The 21208-nt window shown below is 35.3% G+C and overlaps 1 long non-coding RNA gene across 1 annotated transcript; it reads left to right on the top strand.

The window, feature by feature from the left end:
* Positions 1–15564: 15564 nt before the first annotated feature.
* Positions 15565–18641, top strand: LOC106055387 (uncharacterized). Its single transcript, XR_001215545.2, has 2 exons — positions 15565–15846; positions 17360–18641. It is a non-coding gene; the product is annotated as an uncharacterized LOC106055387 (long non-coding RNA).
* Positions 18642–21208: the final 2567 nt, after the last annotated feature.

Here is a 21208-nt window from a genome sequence, read left to right as displayed (position 1 = left end):
TGGTTTTGAGGTCATACGATGAGAATGTGTGGGCATTGGCATCGTATTGGTTTCAAAATCAACCACCGCTAGAAAACAAACAAATAAACAAACAAACAAACAAACTTGTAATGGATTGTTTTGAGGTCATACGATGAGAATTAGTGGACATTGGCATCGTATTGGTTTTAAAATGGCTGGAATCCGCTGTCGGAATAATTGAAATCGGCACACTCTGAACCTCCAAGAAAACATTTAACCTATTGCTGTAACTTAGCCAGCAGCGAGCCCAAAGAACCTCAACGAAAGGGATATATCAAAACTACAGTTTAATCATAGAACAATAGTAATGCGATAACAAATGTACCACTAGAGGAACCAATAATAGCAGCACTTCTTTCTTGTTTACATCCTAGATCTAATTATCGGCCATCTTTGACTTCCTCTATCTTTTAGCGTTTCTCTGTCCTGTGTCTGATGGTGCACAGTCTCGCACCTAATGACAGTGCGCAATGTAGGGGTCATAACATTCTTAAAAGCACGGGATAAAACGATATTATTAATCAATACGTATTCATTTTAAGACACATTAGAAGTACTATGCAAGATTGCAGTTTAAATCTTGGACTATTTGTGTTACGTTAAATTTTAATTTAAGTGACGGTAAGAGACGGTAGATCTGTACGGCGGCGTAACCACTGACTTCTACACAAGTAAATATCGGTATCACACTAGTAGCAGTGGCATAGCAAGGTACCCGTGGACCCGGGTTCAAGAACATCTTGGTGGGGCCACCTCCAACCAATAAGACAAATTTATTATGAGACAAAAGAGTAATATAAATGTAAAGACATTCCAATGTAAAAATAAGTAATTATGTCATAACGTTTGATTCAGTTAGGACTGCATATAAGTAATAGTGTCTTAAAAGTCAATGTTTTTACATCTTAATAGAGTTAAACGACTTAAAAGTGTTTCAAATTAACAAACAAATTTTCTTCCTAAGTTCTAATTGGGCCATAACTGGCCATGATTCATGGGCCCTATAAAAACACAACTAATTCTGTCATTTCGCTACATTCAATGCGTATCAACAGTAACCCGGTGTTAGGACAGCAGATAGAAATTAGATGATCCATTCTGATTTGCTGGGTTCAACAACCTAAAGTAGCCAAGATTGATTTATACTCTCACAATAGACGCCCCCTTCACAGGTCAGGGGTCTGGGGCCGCACTGGGGCGTCAAGTGGTCAACTGTTTTCTGAGCTTTGCAAAATCTTTCTCCTGGGGTCCACTGCGGGCGATTTCAGCTAATTGGAGGGGTACAGACCAAAAACAAATTTATACTTGACTGAAGTGGTGGTATAAGCTGAATTAGTCCCCTTTATATGTCCTCATCTGAGACTTGGTGAAAAATAGGACGAGACTCTAAAAACAATAGATAACTCTACAATCTTTCATGTTCATAGGCTGTCTGCTAGCAAAGTGGTTACCGTGTTGGTTACCGTGTTGGTTACCGTGTTGGCTTGAGAAGCCTGAGAAGGCTTAAGTTATGAGTTCAGGTCGTTCCCCTCCTTTTTTTTTATAAATCCTTTTTTTTTCTGGCCTCTGCATAAACTTGGATAAAACTAAAATTTTACGAGTGGGATGTAAAGCAAAGGCTGTCGCCGTCAGACTTGGCGAGTCAAAGCTTGAAGAGTTGGACAAGTTCACGTACTTGGGAGCATCATAACAAATGATGGAGATGCCTTCCATGATGTAGCATGTCGAATAGGAAATGGAGGGAGCATTTTCCAAAGGCTGCAGCCTATTTGGACTAGCCAAGCCATTGGACTCGAGACTAATATCCACCTTCTTAACACAATCGTCATCTCATCAGAAACATATGCATGTCAGACATGGAAGTTATCTGGCAAAATTGAGAAAAGACTAAATGTAGCTCAACAAAAATGGCTGAGACGGATTTCAGGAGTCAGTTATAAAGATCGGGTCCCAAACAAGGAAATTCTATGCCGAACTGGGAGTCGACCACTTAGTGAGGTTGTGACAGATTGTCGCATGAGGTTTGCGGGACATGTTCTCCGACAAAATGAATTACGAGGAAAACGCAAAACGGGACGTCCTCGTAGAACCTGGCGCCACACTTTCATGGAGGACCTCAGAGCAGTGAACACCAGGTGGGGGGCCGAACGGCGCGGGAGGACCTAAGTAAGTAAGTTTTTACTGTTAGTCTAGATCTATTACAAATTTAATTACATGACTGATCCAAACTAATTGATACAAGACACTTAATATAAGTTCTTTTTATTGTGTTTTTTCTAAAGTATTTTTTACAACATTTTGTTGTTAATGTTTCAGTGTGAAAACTGCACAGTTGTTGATAAAGTGGAAACTCTCAAACACCTAAATGTTGTTTAATACAATGTCAATTTGAGATCGCATTGGCGTATTAGAAGAAGCTACATTGTACACATATTACACTGACCTAACGGAGACCATAAAATAATGAAACATGTTTTTAAATTAATTTATTGATAAAGAGACAATATTCTTTTAGTTCGAGTCAGATATCTCCAAATGGACTAGCCAAGCCATTGGACTGGAGACTAATATTCACCTTCTTAACACAATCTGTCACCACTTAAGATAACCATTTTTGTAACCTTAAATCTAACCACAAAATTACTTCAATATATACCTGAATCATTTCTACACTACAGACAGAAAACAATTATTTAATCTTAAAATCATCGGATGTTTTAATCAAATTAAATATGTTGTTATTTGAACTTAAAACTAATCTTTTAAAAAAAATGTTTATATAACTGAGCTTTCATTGAATTCTTTCTATAAAATGCAGTATAAAGAGAAAAAAGAAATCTAATCTAGATCTAATCTCTAAATTCCTGTTGTCAGGCTTAACAAACAAAAGTTTGTCCATCAATTAAAATTCGATTAACTTTGATGAAAAGAAAAAATTGTGAAGTTCAGATTCTTTTTTTTTTCTGTGTAGAATTTAATTAAGTTGAAAACTGGATTCCCTTTTCTTCTTGATACATCCACCAAATGACTTCATTTCTATCTCTCTCTTCCTCTTTCTTTCTAGCGCTGTCACTCTCTTTTCTTCTCGGCGTCTTCTTTTTCTCTCTTTCTTATTGTTTTTTTTTTGTTCTATATACTTCCTGTTTGTCTCACTCGCTTTCTAACACACATACACACACCTTTAATTCTAATTCCCAGCATAAGCGAGCTGTGTGGAGGTCTCTATGTGGGTGTGTGTGCCTTCGTTTGAGTTAGTCTATAAGGGTGCGTGTGCTTGCCTAAGAAAGTCGTTCGTGTTTCATTGGAAACTGTTCACTGACCACTTGGTCTTAGAGTGACCAGCAGACAATACGAGGTCGAATGAACTCCGCACCAGAGGACCCCCCCCCTTCCAATACCACATCTCGGGTGGGGGGGGGGGGAGAGGTTCACCAAATCAAAGAGCTGTTCAGATCCAGTTTTGTTGATCCAGGCCTGGTCAATGTGGAGGGAAAATAGCAAAAAATAAGGTTTGGCTTAAAAATCAACTAATCAATTTTTAATGGAAAATGTCGTAAATGATTATAATGAAACCATCTATAGTGTTCGTGTATATCTTACGACATTCATGATATTCTAGTTGTTAACAGTGTTCACTTTATGTCACAATATGAAAACAATTTGTTATAATGTCGTTTTACATACTCTCTGAAAAACAAAATATTATTATAGTTGTACAGATATTTCATACAATAAATTAACAGTTAAAAAAACGCATAACTTTAGCGAGTTATGGCTAAAAGCTACTTTAAAATATCCTTATAATAAAACGGTACATTTGTTTTATATACGTTCCTATTTAACACTGTAGAGAGAGTCATTTGCATATCTAATAATAACAAGGAAGAGAGTTATGGTCTGAAGAGAAATTGTGGAAGAGAAGAGAGTTGGGAGAGAGGGGAGGTAGGGAGAAGGAAAAGAAGAGAGAAGGGAGATGGTTGAGAGATAGGGCGAAAGAGAAGGGCGAGGGGATATTGATGAGAGAGAGAGGAGAAAGAGAAAAGGAAAGAGAGAAGAATTGAAACTAATACATCAGGTTTGCCAGTTAGTTCAATTACTATTTTATTACATAAGTATGTTATGGCGTGAGTACAAAATAGTGGACCTCTATATTTAGGTTAGGTAAAAAAACCCTGGAGTATGTTTTCCTGGTCTCCGAATATAATCTCTCCTGAGTACAAGAGAAATCCCATCAGCTAATCCTTTTATCCGTACATATTACGCCGATCCGCATCAAGCCTGATTGAGTGGTTTACATCTTGGCTGCTGTATTAGCAAGTCTGATTTCTGGCTGCGGTGTCTAGACTCACACACAAGGCCACAGAGAGTGGTCACAAGGTCACTCATGACCCTCGCCCGAAGAATCTTTTTTTTTGGCGTATATCTGTTGACCGCTGAAGTGGACTTGAATTAATCTGTATCTCAGCTTCTATGAAATAATCTGTAACACATAATCTGTATCTCAGCTTCTATGAAATAATCTGTAACACATAATCTGTATCTCAGCTTCTATGAAATAATCTGTAACACATAATCTGTATCTCAGCTTCTATGAAATAATCTGTAACACATAATCTGTATCTCAGCTTCTATGAAATAATCTGTAACACATAATCTGTATCTCAGCTTCTATGAAATAATCTGTAACACATAATCTGTATCTCAGCTTCTATGAAATAATCTGTAACACATAATCTGTATCTCAGCTTCTATGAAATAATCTGTAACACATAATCTGTATCTCAGCTTCTATGAAATAATCTGTAACACATAATCTGTATCTCAGCTTCTATGAAATAATCTGTAACACATAATCTGTATCTCAGCTTCTATGAAATAATCTGTAACACATAATCTGTATCTCAGCTTCTATGAAATAATCTGTAACACATAATCTGTATCTCAGCTTCTATGAAATAATCTGTAACACATAATCTGTATCTCAGCTTCTATGAAATAATCTGTAACACATAATCTGTATCTCAGCTTCTATGAAATAATCTGTAACACATAATCTGTATCTCAGCTTCTATGAAATAATCTGTAACACATAATCTGTATCTCAGCTTCTATGAAATAATCTGTAACACATAATCTGTATCTCAGCTTCTATGAAATAATCTGTAACACATAATCTGTATCTCAGCTTCTATGAAATAATCTGTAACACATAATCTGTATCTCAGCTTCTATGAAATAATCTGTAACACATAATCTGTATCTCAGCTTCTATGAAATAATCTGTAACACATAATCTGTATCTCAGCTTCTATGAAATAATCTGTAACACATAATCTGTATCTCAGCTTCTATGAAATAATCTGTAACACATAATCTGTATCTCAGCTTCTATGAAATAATCTGTAACACATAATCTGTATCTCAGCTTCTATGAAATAATCTGTAACACATAATCTGTATCTCAGCTTCTATGAAATAATCTGTAACACATAATCTGTATCTCAGCTTCTATGAAATAATCTGTAACACATAATCTGTATCTCAGCTTCTATGAAATAATCTGTAACACATAATCTGTATCTCAGCTTCTATGAAATAATCTGTAACACATAATCTGTATCTCAGCTTCTATGAAATAATCTGTAACACATAATCTGTATCTCAGCTTCTATGAAATAATCTGTAACACAGTAGTTGCTAAGAAAGAATTCGGGGAATTCGATTTTGTTTTGTATTGAAAATGAAAATTGTGGAGTCAAAAAATAAGGAAAGCCAGATTGTAAGATTCTTGCTTTTACGAAACAATCCTAGCAAAGAAAGTTTTCGCAATTTTCTATCGATATGTTAAGAAAGTTAGAAGACTGTTTCTAACCAAATATGAGTGGTAACCTACAAAGTGACTACGATGGGGTTCCACGAACTGCATGCCAGTGCCAGTATACATTTTAAAAAGCAGAGTCTAATCTTATTCTCTAACTTAAGTAAATTTCCCCTTTCAGACCTTTTGAGACCGAGCATCTCAAGGCTAAATTGAGGCTCCAGGGTTAAACTGTTGTGAGCCGTAAAAACTACTTAAGTACAGAGGTATGAATGCTGGTTTCGTGTAAACTGTGTCCTGTCGATACAAAACAATAACTTCCAACAATCTTTTTTTTTTACTCTACCAGCAAGTTGTAGAATCGAATTAAAAAGTTTGTGTAGTACAGGGTCGGATAATCTCTAGCGCAAGGTTTTCCAGGGAACATGTATCTTGAGAGGTCAATATAATTTTATGTTCCAAGTTTCTGATACTCCAAGCTTCATTCTCTTGTGCAAACAGCTCCATATTCCGGCAATCCTTGCTGTGTGTTCAGTTTCATGTATCTGATTATTCTGGTTACTCAAAGCCGCCTCATATTATGTCAGTCCACGGCCCAGTTACAAAACTGCGCGACATTACTATTAGAAACCCAGAGCTGACACACAGATGACGACACTACCAATCACTGACCAACTAAATACCAACTTTCTTCTAAACCTCATTGTGACCTCATTACTGACCCTCTGCCCAATGGTGATAATTACAGTGTATTCCCCACGACGACGGGAGGACCTAGTGGTCAGCGCCTGACCGAATAACAAGCTTTGGCGCAAGCTGGACAACGGAAGTGGTGGACACTAATTTCGGTGTGAGACGAGCAAGATGCGGGGTGGGGGGGGGGGTGATATTAGGCATGGCTGGTTAGTTCGGTAGTCTTGAAACAAATGAGCAGATAACTGTGAGGAACTCTGAAATTACTGCCCCTGCACAATGAAGGACCCAAGGGAGGGCAGTAGTACTATCTCTCGTAAGGTCTCATAACGGAAGGGAAGTGTAAACCAATTTGCAAATACGCACGCGCTTATCAAATTTTTCACGTTGGCCCTTTAGAAGTAGCAAAAATGGTAGGCAATTATAGGTGAATAAACCAACGCTACAATAAGCAAGAAGATGACTTGACGGTCTTATAGTTAGAGATTCTATTTCAACCAGCTCTGGATGCCACTAAGAAGTATTGAAAGGCTTCACCTCTGGCTCTGACATTGATCTTCAGTGACCTAGTGAAGGATCACGACGAAACAACCATGTCCGACAGTTTTTAAAACATAAAGATAAAGACCGAATCACAAACGAGGAAAGCCGACATAAGATCAACATGAAGATGGGTCACCATGACGACCTCCAATTCATCGTCAAAAAACGCAAGCTAAGACTGTACGGTTGTATCACGTGATCAAAGATCGTTCTGCAGGGAACAGAAACAAGAATAAAAAGTAGAGGCAGACAAAGGAAGAGATGGGAAGACAACATAAAGGAACGGACGTGCCTCTCAACGATATAGAATATAGACTCTAATCCTGGCAAAGGACAGAGTGGATTGGTGAGAGAATGTCTATAGATCTTGTTTGAAGCCCCAACAGTCCAATAGACTAAAAGACAGAAGAGAATGTATAGATCTAGATTAATCTAGATTATTCTAGATGAATGACTCTTAGAAAAACTTAGCTCAAAGTGTAACCTCCTGAAAGGTCAGTGTGTCATATCCTGAGTAAATTCTGAATGTCTTGATTAAATTACAAGTTATTACACTCTTTTTGGGAAGGGTTTGGGAGGGCTTGACAAATGCTTGATGGTTTCAGAAGGATAAAATCCTGAATTTACTTCAAAATAATTTCATTAGCCAAGTAGGTCACTACAATGAAGTGGATTGAGGACTGACAGAATACGAACTTCTTATAAGGGCGCATTTCCTAAGTCTCATTTTCAGTAAAAATTTTAACTGCAATCTTTTTGATCATTCTATTAGAATTTTCTTTTAAAAGTATCATTATAAGACATTTCGATCTGACTGAAGTAACACTACTTTTGTGTCTACTATTAGACCACCTGTCATTTCACTCAAAATATGTTTTCGTGACATGTACATATTTTAAGGATATCTTAATATAAGTATTTATATTTTAACGATATCTTAATGTAGGCATCTTAAAGGAACGTATTAAGTCTACTATTGATGATGTTTTGTTTTGTTTTATTTAATATATTTCAAAGAGTTTCACATCGGAATGCTGTTGCTGGTGGCCAGGATTTTTAATTAGACGGTCAATATTCCAATCAAGTCCAGCACCATCATTCGTCCACGTGATCCAATCAAACACTTGACCTCACCCTGGGATTAGTTTCCGATCGAAATGACCTGGTCAAACTCTAACTTTAACAGCATATAAGTGTTAGTGTTTTTGTCTGTGCTTGTTGTTGTTGCCGGTCGTTGACTTGTAGCACCAAACAGCTGGTAGACAACTAAACTGCTGTAGGCGTAATATAAAACTTCAAATAACTTGAATAACTTCCTTTTGTGAACCAACTAAATAGAGCCTTATTTACAATATGGACCAAAACGAATTGTGATCAAATGAAATGGATGTAGTAGACTTTAGTAATAATATTTCTTAACATAATCTCACTCGTTCTGGGGTCCTCTCTCCTAAGACCAAGTGACGACATTGCCATCTATGTTGCATCATTCACAACCAATCGCTAACCTTTTCCCACCGTCACCATAGAAACACACACACACACACACTCCATGACACTTGTTCTGTGCATTGTGCTGGAGTGTTGTGGATGTTTCTAATCGGCTAGTTCTACTTTTTCGTTCAGTAGTTCTCAGACCATGCCCAGCAAAGGGCACAACTGTAAATCTTTCTAGAATAAAAACAAAATATCCTCAAACACGATGTTTAAAATCTATTGTTGATTAATAACAATAATAATAATCTTTATTGACTATTGCCCGTGGCGTTGGGGTGGGCGTTGTGAGCCCTGAATACAGGGTTTTTCAATTTAACATGTAGTGAATACTAACACTGAATACAGGGTTTTTTAATTTAACATGTAGTGAATATTAACACTGAATACAGGGTTTTTCAATTTAACATGTAGTGAATACTAACACTGAATACAGGGTTTTTCAATTTAACATGTAGTGAATACTAACACTGAATACGGGGTTTTTCAATTTAACATGTAGTGAATACTAACACTGAATACAGGGTTTTTCAATTTAACATGTAGTGAATACTAACACTGAATACGGGGTTTTTCAATTTAACATGTAGTGAATACTAACACTGAATACGGGGTTTTTCAATTTAACAGGTAGTGAATACTAACTTGTTCACATCATAGACTAACCTACGAGTGTTTTATGAACAAAGACATTAACATTAGCATTTGTTTTCAGTTCATAAACGTAAATTAAAATTATTATTTTTTAAATTATTCAAAAATCTACCACTGTTTTTAAAATTGTAATTTCTGCTATATGCTCTAGTCAGCACTATCTAATGGATTCACCATAAGTGGCACAGAGGCTACTGCTGACAATAACTTAGTTGAATCAACAAAGTCAAAGGTCAAACAAATCCAAATAAAAAATATATAAGAGTAATCTTTTGACTACAGGTTTAGATTTTGACTTGTGATTTAGAGATTTTGATTTATGGTTTAAAGATTTTGAATTATAGTTTAGATTTTGACTTGTGGTTTAAAGATTTTGACTTGTGGTTCCGATTAATTATGACAAAAGCGAGCACTAGTAATATAAATTTGAAAAAAAAAATATTGTGACGCACAGTTCATAGAGAGAGAGTTACGAGAGAGTTCTACACAAGTCATAGTCAATTTTCAGCTTATTACGTCCGACTATGATGTAGTGACGTAACACAGTAGCTTTTATTTCCTCGGCTTCTCGTTTTGACGTCAAAGAATCGCAGTTGTTGTAACATGACGCGGCTTGCAACACCTTCATTTCTATCCAATCAGAGAGTGTCTTTCTCTGACCACTTTGTTATTTGGTCTCTTTCAAGGTTTGCTGACGTAATCAGACCAATATCTCAGAGCTCAGCAAGAGACTCTCACAGCATGCTAGAACTGTGTGGGTTGGGAGAGCTGAGATGTGTGTGTGTGTGTGTGGGATGGGTAGAGTGTGAGCGAGCCCTCTCGGCTTCAAGAAGTGGCCTTCTCTATCCAAGCTATTGTCGCTGAACAAAACACAGAGTAACACTAAACTAATGACAGATTAGCTTCTTTATCTGAGACGAAATTAGAAATCTCTGTGCCTGCTTGTTTTAATAGAGGATGTATTGTGTTTTTATCTGTTCTCTGTCTTTCTCGCTCTCTCTCTCTCTCTCTCTCTTTCTCTCTTTCTTGCCATCTACTGCACTTTTTTTTGTCTTCCTCTCTCTCTTTCTTTCTCTATTTGTTTCTCTATAAAGCTGTCTTTCTCTCTTTTTCTCTCTCTTTTCCCTTGTTCTCTCTCTTGCTCTCTGCTTCTCTTTCACGGTGTCTCTCTATCTCTTTCTCCATCTCTCCTTTTTCTCTCTTTCTATATATTTATCTTTGTCTCTATTTCTCTAATCTTTCTCTATTTAGCTCTCTTTCTCTCTTTTTCTTTCTCTCTTTTTATAATTATCTCCCCTTCTTTCTCTTTCTCTCTTCTCTCTCTATTTCTTCTTCATTCTCTCCCCTTCTCACTTTCTTTTTCTATTTCTCTCTCTCACCCTCTCTGTCATTCTTGCTTTCTTTCTCTCTTTAGCTCCCTTTGTGTCTCTGACTCTTTTGTTGATTTTTTCTTCCAACTTTTGTTTATTTAATATCTTCCAATCTTTTCTCTCACTATATGTGTGTGTATTTGTGTGTATGTATGTATGTATGTATGTATGTATGTATGTATGTATGTATGTATGTATGTATGTATGTATGTATGTATGTATTTATGTATGTATGTATGTATGTATGTATGTATGTATGTATGTATGTATGTATGTATGTATGTGTGTATGTATGTATGTGTGTGTGTGTATATGTGTGTGTGCGGGTATTTACATATCAATTTAAATTCCTTTCTCTATATGTATTAGGCTAGTTTAACTTAATAGCAATACGAGTTTGACACTGAATGTCTGTCTGAGTTTAGTTTGGACACAAACACCAAGTCCCGTATGTCTGGCGGTTTAACGCTGACAATGTTTTGTGTTTGTTTCACTGGAACGTGACACACTAGCTCGTGAAGGAAGATAGGAACACAGGATACAGAAGGATAAGTGAAGCTAGTCTTTGAGATACAATGATCTGGTGGAACTGACTACATTCTAGTATTAGCACAATGAGCTGAATGACTGATTGATATATTGACTGATTTAGTGAATGATATATTGACTGATATACTGACTGATATACTAACTTATATATTGACTGATATACTGACTGATATACTGACTGATATACTGACTGATATACTGAATGATATACTGACTCAAATCCTTGTTTACCATTTTTTAATATTACATTTTTAAAACAATTTGCATATTTTCTTATTTTCTGGGCAGCAATTTGTAGTTTCTTCGCAGAAGTTATGATGTTATTTGTGACAATTTGTATGGCCAATTACTTTGTAATTTTATTTACTTATTGTTGTTAAATTTCATTCTCACGTCACAATTCGTCTGGCTCCGAAAAAGTTTTTACTTTATGTTATTATTAATTAATATGTCGTTTGTTCAACTATAATTATTATGTTTTATATTTGCTGTTGAGATGCCCTGGATAAACATTTTTTATAGATATAAATATTTGTTACATTATTGGTGTTACGACAATGCATTTTTTTTTACATCGTTTAAATGTCAAGTTAAAGGGAGACAACTTTGTAAAAAAAAAAAAAAAACACAGAATGTATAAATGTATGAGTTGTTTCCCATGAAAAGATAGAATTAAACTAAGTGTATGTTTTTCGTAGTATGGCAGTATGAAAAAAACAAAACGATATTATACAGAAATATGTAAATATTACTTTATCATTTTAAGCTTATTTTAAAAAAGAATGCATGTACCTATCTTACATTACTATAGGGGATATGGGATAACGAAAGTATTTTAGAAAGTACTAATAAACTATAAACCAGACTCGTCCGAAGGGAATTAACCGAATTTTGAAAATGCAATAATTTTACTTGACTCAATGATGTCCCTTTTGTAGTAATATTTGTTATGTGCCTAGTCAATGCCCATTTTGTTTGTGCCCAGGGCATAGACTAGTGTAGCCTGAACACTCATTTTCTTCTGCAATTTCAATTTCCAAAAATTAACATAACAGTGGGAGAGCTTTAGAAATATGTTACATAATGAGATCTGTTTAGTTATAATATACGACATTCGTTCAAAATATTTGGAAGTGGAGTTATAGTGTACATATTGTGTTCTAGTAATACTCTAATTAGCAGTAAAAGTCTTAAACTTTATAAAAGTAGTAACTTATTCAAACTTTATAGCCATATAATAGCATTAAAGCATACAAACTTTATAATAGCATTAAAGCATACAAACTTTATAATAGCATTAAAACATACAAACTTTATAATAACATTAAAACATACAAACTTTATAATAGCATTAAAACATACAAACTTTATAATAGCTTTAAAACATAAAAATTTTATAATAGCATTAAAACATACAAACTTTATAATAGCATTAAAACATACAAACTTTATAATAGCATTAAAGCATACAAACTTTATAATAGAATTAAAACATACAAACTTTATAATAACATTAAAACATACAAACTTTATAATAGCATTAAAACATACAAACTTTATAATAGCATTAAAGCATACAAACTTTATAATAGCATTAAAACATACAAACTTTATAATAGCATTAAAGCATACAAACTTTATAATAGCATTAAAACATACAAACTTTATAATAGCATTAAAATATACAAACTTTATAATAGCATTAAAACATACAAACTTTATAATAGCATTAAAATATACAAACTTTATAATAGCATTAAAACATACAAACTTTATAATAGCATTAAAATATACAAACTTTATAATAGCATTAAAACTTTATAATAGCTGTAAAACATTCAAACTTTATAATAGCATTCAAACTTTATAATAGCTGTAAAACATTCAAACTTTATAATAGCATTCAAACTTTATAATAGCTGTAAAACAAACAAACTTTATGATAGCATTCAAACTTTATAATAGCTGTAAAACAAACAAACTTTATGATAGCATTCAAACTTTATAATAGCTGTAAAACAAACAAACTTTATGATAGCATTAAAACATTCAAACTTATATAGCAGTATAACGTTAAAGTTAAATGTATAACAGCAGTAAAGCATCATTTGTATATATATATATTCCAAAAGAAAGTAAATAGTCTTACAAGTGAACGAGTGCAATAACTTCCTACCTGTTTAATGAAATGATAAGACTGTACGATCATATCCCTAATTTACAGAATTTAATTATGATGTTAAAACTAGTTACTTTAGTACATGATAGAAACATAAATTTTACCCCCAAATTTACACTTTTAAATTTTGTAAATATTACAGAAACTACAGCCTCTACTGAAAGGAGATTTTCGAATATAAAATGAAAATATTTTTAAAAATATAACAGCCTGGAAAGACTTGAAGCTTGCCAGTTGTATCGTTTTGATAAAGCCAATATAAGCTCTAGCCCTCTAAGATGAATTGCAATGCTAGAATAAAGGATCTTTGAAAGACCTAAAAAGAACATTTCTGTTTTTATTACTTTGTTGTTGTTTTATCTTCTTAAAAGTGTTTTTAGCGGCCCGCGAAAGGGGAAAAGACGCTATTACTTTTGTGTGGCCTGTCTGTCCGTTCGTCCGTCCGTTCGTCCGTCCGTCCGTCCCGCTTAGATCTCAGAAACTAGAAGAGAAAATGAAAATAGGACATTACGATATATTAGATCATTCAAAGTTCTGATGCTTTTTTCTTTTAGGAAAGTGAACCATCTAATTTTAAAAATTATTTATGCAAGCAGATTTTTCATAAAAATACACCACTTTTACAACTATTCACTATTAATAATGACGAGCACGGGACGCTCTTTAGTAGGTATGTCACACCATAAACATGTTTGTATTTTTTTGTATTTTTTTTTTTTAATTTTGTATTGCTAAGTTAAGTAAGTTCTGTCATAATAACTAATACGTTTACACAAAAAAATTTAACTATTCTTTTAAATAGAAAAAAATCTATTTAGAATGCATATAAGTTGGACAGAATTTAAAACACCGTTTCATAAGTAGTTTTTCATATTATCGCTTTTTCTCTATCATTTGCCTTTGATAGAATTTCATTCTGATGTTCTTTCTGAAAATATTGATACCTGCCTTTTTACCTGCCTGGGTGGACCACTTCGGGGACTGATTTTGACTTTGTGTTTCCACACCTTGTAACCTTGTTTTTAATAAATTGACAGTTTCGTGTCCATTATTTTGTAGTAGGCCCTTCATATCCATACCTTGCGTCACAGTAAGGAGGGGGGGGGCATGCAAAATATTCTTAGCCCACATAAAATGTAGGTCTTGCCCCGCCTCTGTCAACTGTCTATCCCTTGTCTCTGACTTTGACTTATTTACTCACACCCCTTTTCTTAACTTGTCTTTGTCAATCCTACTTAAAGTTACATCAGAAATGCTCGGCCAATACAAACACGCACACAGATTTCATAAGTCATAAGAATTATTTTTTTTTCATCCCCCAGATCAGTCACCTGTTGGGATCGAATTACAGAATAGTCAACGTCATTCGTCTGCCTCGTTGAGCGCCACGATTTTTTCCCGCTTCCTCCATGATGCGCCCCATCTACCGTATGTCACTTGTGAGAGCATACCGGATGGATAGCACTGCATGGGCCGACGTGTGTTATTCGTGTTTCACGCCTGGTCGCTGTCCTTATGAATATTTATATTTAGAGACGAAATTCCAGACAACGCAATATCTTCGTGAATTTGTGAAATTATGCTAATAGCGCGTGCATTTAAATAATTTACAAACACAGATCAGAAAAAAAGGAACATGTTGACAGCACACAGTACAAGAATTCTAAATCACTTCTCTAAGAGCGTACTAGGGAAGGTCTTTGATTTCAGGGCCGGCCATAGATAATTGGAGGCCCTATGCGAAGTGAATTTGGTGGCCCCCAAATGAAATAGAAAAATAAAAAAACAAACAGCAATAGAGATACGATTTTGCCCAACCAGAGAAGTGTAATGGCCTGACTGTGGACGTGCTAGCAAGAATATGATGATAACAAATAATTATTTCATTTCGTTTTGTTACAGTATATCAACTCTTGTAATGACCACCACCTGGTCTATAAAAGAACTTTAGTTTCATTGGAAACAAATTGTAGATTTATATGAATTATTAAAAACTGAATAGATCCTTTAATATACAACGAAAACAAAACAGAACAAACAAAATATACGATTTGAACAATGGCGGTTAAATTCATAGCTAGTATTCATAGGACTTGTATGTACATGACAATAGCCTTTTTTTGTTTCTAAAAGATTGGTTCTGTAGTTTCGTATGAGTTACCTCCCCTGCATGTAAGTATTGCAGTAACACGTACTTTTTACTATTTACTTCTCATGAGATAGATTAAGACCCCTGACCTGAGCAGGTAGGGCAATGCTTCTGACTTGTCTGATGTCTGTTTCATGCTCTGTTGAATTGTCTGGTCGAGAAGACTTGTCAGACAGTAATGGAGCTCAACCTGAACGTTTGACCTGGTTCATATCGTGTCTTGTTCATGTTCAGATTCTGTGTCTGTGTGTGTCGTGCCGGGTGTCATCAACAATGTTATATTTCTCACCCATGCAGTCATTTGACTTAAAACAAGCCGTGCTAGACTTTGGGGGAAATTTTCTGATGCAGGATCACTATTGACATTTTTTAAAAAGTAAGACTTGTACGAGATTCAAACTTTTTTCTTTCTTTTATTTTTTTTTATTCAAATTTCAGAAATATTTTTTTTAAACATAATTAACTCTTTTTGTAGACTTTTACATCCACTCTCTAATAGGAATACAATCTGTTCTGTACTAAATAATGTTGTTGTTTTTTAAAACACACTATTATGCCAGTAGCTAGCTATAGATATCTCCAAATGGGACAAAATATTTCAGTGAATAAGAATAGCCAGCATTGCTGGTTTCCTTTGTATATTCAATATGGAATAGAGAGTTTCTTAGTAATCTTCTTAGTAATCTTCTTCCTTATCTTAGATGTGTAGGAAAATTATTTCTATCTGGTATTTTTCGAAAATTGTGAAATTTGGAAAATTTAAAAAAAAATGAAATGTGTTTCCTGGTAAGGAATTTAGACATTTTTACAGAATTTTTTTTTTTTTTTTTTTTTAGAACATCCTTTTTTTGCTACCTAAAAAAAAAAGGGGGGGGGGAGGGGGGCGTATAACTTGCAGCAGGCCTAAACAGGAGAAAGGGAGATTATTAAGCAACGTGGTTATGTCTCTTTACACTGAAATACTACACATAGACCTTCAAAGCGTGTAGGCTCTTAGTGAATCAGAATCCTACTAAGGTGGAATTTGTTTTCATAAGTTTAGGACATTCTCTTATGCTTACAGCCTAACAAGTCCCAGTCATAACCTCCTCCTGGAGGGCAGGGGATCCCAGACGAAAGTGTTGGAACTCGGGACCATCTTAAAGGCAGCCCACAATGACCAGGCAGCCACCCAATAGTTCATCAGTGACATTGACAGAAATATTTGAGAACCTCTTTGTTCAGTGATTTGATGAAGAGTTGTTGTTTTTCAGTTTTGTAATGTTTGTCTGTCAGTTATTCTGAAGTAGGTCTGAGCGATCAAAATAAATCGCACTAAAACCAAAAATAGTATTTTTAAATGATGAATATCTACATAGCATCATATAAAATAATAAAGTATGGCTTTTATATAGCACTACTTTCATGCTTATAACTCGCTCAGAGCGCTTCGGTCCAATCTCAGTTGTGGACCAGTGGGGAGGGGGGGGGGGGAGGACGGGGTATCTAGGAGAAGTTTTTTTTCCGTGCTGCCTTTAGGCGCTCAGTAAACACTACTCTACCCGAGTCGGGTGTCGAACCTCGAGCCCCCTTAATAGTTCAAACGTACTTAGCCTCTCGACCACGCTTCCCATATGCACTTCAAAGAATGTAAATGTACTCAAAATAAAAAATAACCAGTTATAAACTAGAAATTGGAGGTTATCTCTAGTTGTATTTATGTTTCTTAAGTTTCACACACAATGGAAAGTTTATATATTTTTTTTTTACTTTAATTTTTTATTGTTTATAGTCCTTTGTGGGATTCTAAAATATTTACATTAAAATGATAAAAAAAATATTTTTAAATTAATAATTTTAAAGTTTTTAACAATGAAATAGTCTTACTAATGTTGTTTTTTTCTTCTTAGTCTGACCCCTTACTATCCTGTGCACAAGTCATTCTTAAAGAAGAAGGGAAAAAAGTTCGAACCGGGGATCAAATACATATCATCTGTATTACTTTGACATTGTGGACTCTTCAGTCAAATATTGGGAAGAAGAGCACACCGGTCCTCGCCTACCCGTCAGGAGAAATCCTTCCTAAAGATCATTAGGATAATGGGGCAGCCCGATTCCAAAATGGACTTTTCGGAGTTATTTTTTTGCCGGCATTCTAGGTATTCATGATTGGAAGTTTTTGGTTTTTTTTTAAATTACTTTTGTATAGCGCATTTTTCGTGCATTGACATGTCTTGTGAGAGGAGGGGGGGGGGTGATGAGGTATCTGGAAGAAGGTCTCCTTGCTCTACTTCAGCCAATGCAACTCAGGGATTTGAACTCCTGCCCCTCTCCCACTTGATAGTTCAGCGATTTATGTCATTCAGCCACTCATCTAATAGAATTATTTCATTTACAAAATGCATGTTGGTGTGGACAGACAGGTCAAGTGAAGACAGACAGGAAATCTCAGGACGATCAAACAAGTATGTCTGCAGTGATGTGGGACCAGGTCTAACTACCATCTTTGACTACTACATGGTCAGCTTGAGAGTCAATCGCCTTACTTAACTGATTACATGACAGCAACTGACCTTGTCATTATCTTCATGTCATAGGAAACACGGAGGATATGCTCTACTAATCTCGGAGTGCTGGGATGTAATTCCTTCTTTGCACATCCGGTGCAGGTCTACTAATGATCCCCTAGATCTACATGTTTCACTACCAAGATGTACCTAACCCAGGTATTAGATATTTCACCTCGCAGATTTGCTTGACATGGCCGACCTTGACACGTGACATCAACACGTGGTATACAATTACAATCAGGTATCCAGAAATGTTTGTTTCACATCCTTAATGTTTAAAGATAGAAATCTGGAAAAATCTAGTTTGGACAGGTTTAATATGGATGTCATGACTAACTAGAATGACAGGATATCTGAGTGAAAAGTCACTTTGCGTGAAAATAACAGGGCTGGAATTAGGTTCTATGAGACCCTGGGCTGAATTGTTGTGATGGTCAGTGGCGTAGCATCCATGGCGCGAAGGGGTTCAATGAACCCGGGCCCACGGGTACCTTGCTACGCCACTGGTGATGGCCCCTCTCTCTTATACAGATGCTTTAATAAAATTGTAGCTTCTCAATAGTGGATATGATTATTTAAAGGCATGTCATATTTTCAATGGAATAAAAAGAACATTTGTAAATCTGTGTTTTAGTGTCAGAGTCTGTGCGCGCGCCTTTCACGAGTTGGCATAGTTGGCATTTGGAAATAGGAAAATGGGTTAATAAGAATGTGTTGGTTAGGTCTTTACGACTAAATTTTATTATAAAACAAGAAAATAAAAAAAAATAATTTTGAAATTAATTCCTCCTTTAAGAAGCTGATGGCTTTTTGTAACATCGATTACTTCGCTTTCAATAACTAAGGAATGATTGATTTTAATTTTTAAAAATACATTTTTAGATCCGTCCTTATTCCCCCTCACATTCTGCCCCCCCCCCCCCCCCCCCCAAAAAAAAAAAAATCCTGGTTACGCCCACTGATAGTGTATAACACTCTAATTTGGTGATATAGATTCAGACTTACTAACATTAAAACATTGTATTCTAGACTAGAATACTGGATCTAGCTAGAGATATAGTATTGATCATGTGTATTAATAAATGATTAACCCACCCATACAACGTCTGCAACCGGCTTTTTTAAATCGAGGATTAGACTTTACAGACATCTTCGAGTCATAGGATATGAAAAATGTATTCATCTTCGAGTCCATAGGATATGAAAAATGTATTCATCTTCGAGTCATAGGATATGAAAAATGTATTCATCTTCGAGTCCATAGAATGTGAAAAATGTATTCGTCTTCGAGTCCATAGGATATGAAAAATGTATTCATCTTCGAGTCCATAGGATATGAAAAATGTATTCATCTTCGAGTCCATAGAATGTGAAAAATGTATTCATCTTCGAGTCCATAGGATATGAAAAATGTATTCATCTTCGAGTCCATAGGATATGAAAAATGTATTCATCTTCGAGTCCATAGGATGTGAAAAATGTGCTTATCTTCGAGTCCATAGGATATGAAAAATGTATTCATCTTCGAGTCATAGGATATGAAAAATGTGCTCATCTTCGAGTCCATAGAATGTGAAAAATGTGCTCATCTTCGAGTCCATAGGATATGAAAAATGTATTCATCTTCGAGTCATAGGATATGAAAAATGTGCTCATCTTCGAGTCCATAGAATGTGAAAAATGTGCTCATCTTCGAGTCCATAGAATGTGAAAAATGTGCTCATCTTCGAGTCCATAGAATGTGAAAAATGTGCTCATCTTCGAGTCCATAGAATGTGAAAAATGTGCTCATCTTCGAGTCCATAGAATGTGAAAAATGTGCTCATCTTCGAGTCCATAGAATGTGAAAAATGTGCTCATCTTCGAGTCCATAGAATGTGAAAAATGTGCTCATCTTCGAGTCCATAGAATGTGAAAAATGTGCTCATCTTCGAGTCCATAGAATGTGAAAAATGTGCTCATCTTCGAGTCCATAGAATGTGAAAAATGTGCTCATCTTCGAGTCCATAGAATGTGAAAAATAAGCTCATCTTCGAGTCCATAGAATGTGAAAAATGTGCTCATCTTCGAGTCCATAGAATGTGAAAAATGTGCTCATCTTCGAGTCCATAGAATGTGAAAAATGTGCTCATCTTCGAGTCATAGGATATGAAAAATGTATTCATCTTCGAGTCCATAGAATGTGAAAAATGTGCTCATCTTCGAGTCATAGGATGTGAAAAATGTATTCATCTTCTCGAGTCCATAGAATGTGAAAAATGTGCTCATCTTCTCGAGTCCATAGAATGTGAAAAATGTGCTCATCTTCGAGTCCATAGGATATGAAAAATGTATTCATCTTCGAGTCATAGGATATGAAAAATGTGCTCATCTTCGAGTCCATAGAATGTGAAAAATGTGCTCATCTTCGAGTCCATAGAATGTGAAAAATGTGCTCATCTTCGAGTCCATAGAATGTGAAAAATGTGCTCATCTTCGAGTCCATAGAATGTGAAAAATGTGCTCATCTTCGAGTCCATAGAATGTGAAAAATGTGCTCATCTTCGAGTCCATAGAATGTGAAAAATGTGCTCATCTTCGAGTCCATAGAATGTGAAAAATGTGCTCATCTTCGAGTCCATAGGATATGAAAAATGTATTCATCTTCGAGTCATAGGATATGAAAAATGTGCTCATCTTCGAGTCCATAGAATGTGAAAAATGTGCTCATCTTCGAGTCCATAGAATGTGAAAAATGTGCTCATCTTCGAGTCCATAGAATGTGAAAAATGTGCTCATCTTCGAGTCCATAGAATGTGAAAAATGTGCTCATCTTCGAGTCCATAGAATGTGAAAAATGTGCTCATCTTCGAGTCCATAGAATGTGAAAAATGTGCTCATCTTCGAGTCCATAGAATGTGAAAAATGTGCTCATCTTCGAGTCCATAGAATGTGAAAAATGTGCTCATCTTCGAGTCCATAGAATGTGAAAAATGTGCTCATCTTCGAGTCATAGGATATGAAAAATGTATTCATCTTCGAGTCCATAGAATGTGAAAAATGTGCTCATCTTCGAGTCATAGGATGTGAAAAATGTATTCATCTTCTCAAGTCCATAGAATGTGAAAAATGTGCTCATCTTCTCGAGTCCATAGAATGTGAAAAATGTGCTCATCTTCGAGTCATAGGATATGAAAAATGTATTCATCT

This window comes from Biomphalaria glabrata, chromosome 2 (genome assembly GCF_947242115.1).
Source record: "Biomphalaria glabrata chromosome 2, xgBioGlab47.1, whole genome shotgun sequence".
NCBI lineage: Eukaryota > Metazoa > Mollusca > Gastropoda > Planorbidae > Biomphalaria > Biomphalaria glabrata.
This window is presented reverse-complemented; position numbering and strand designations above follow the sequence as displayed.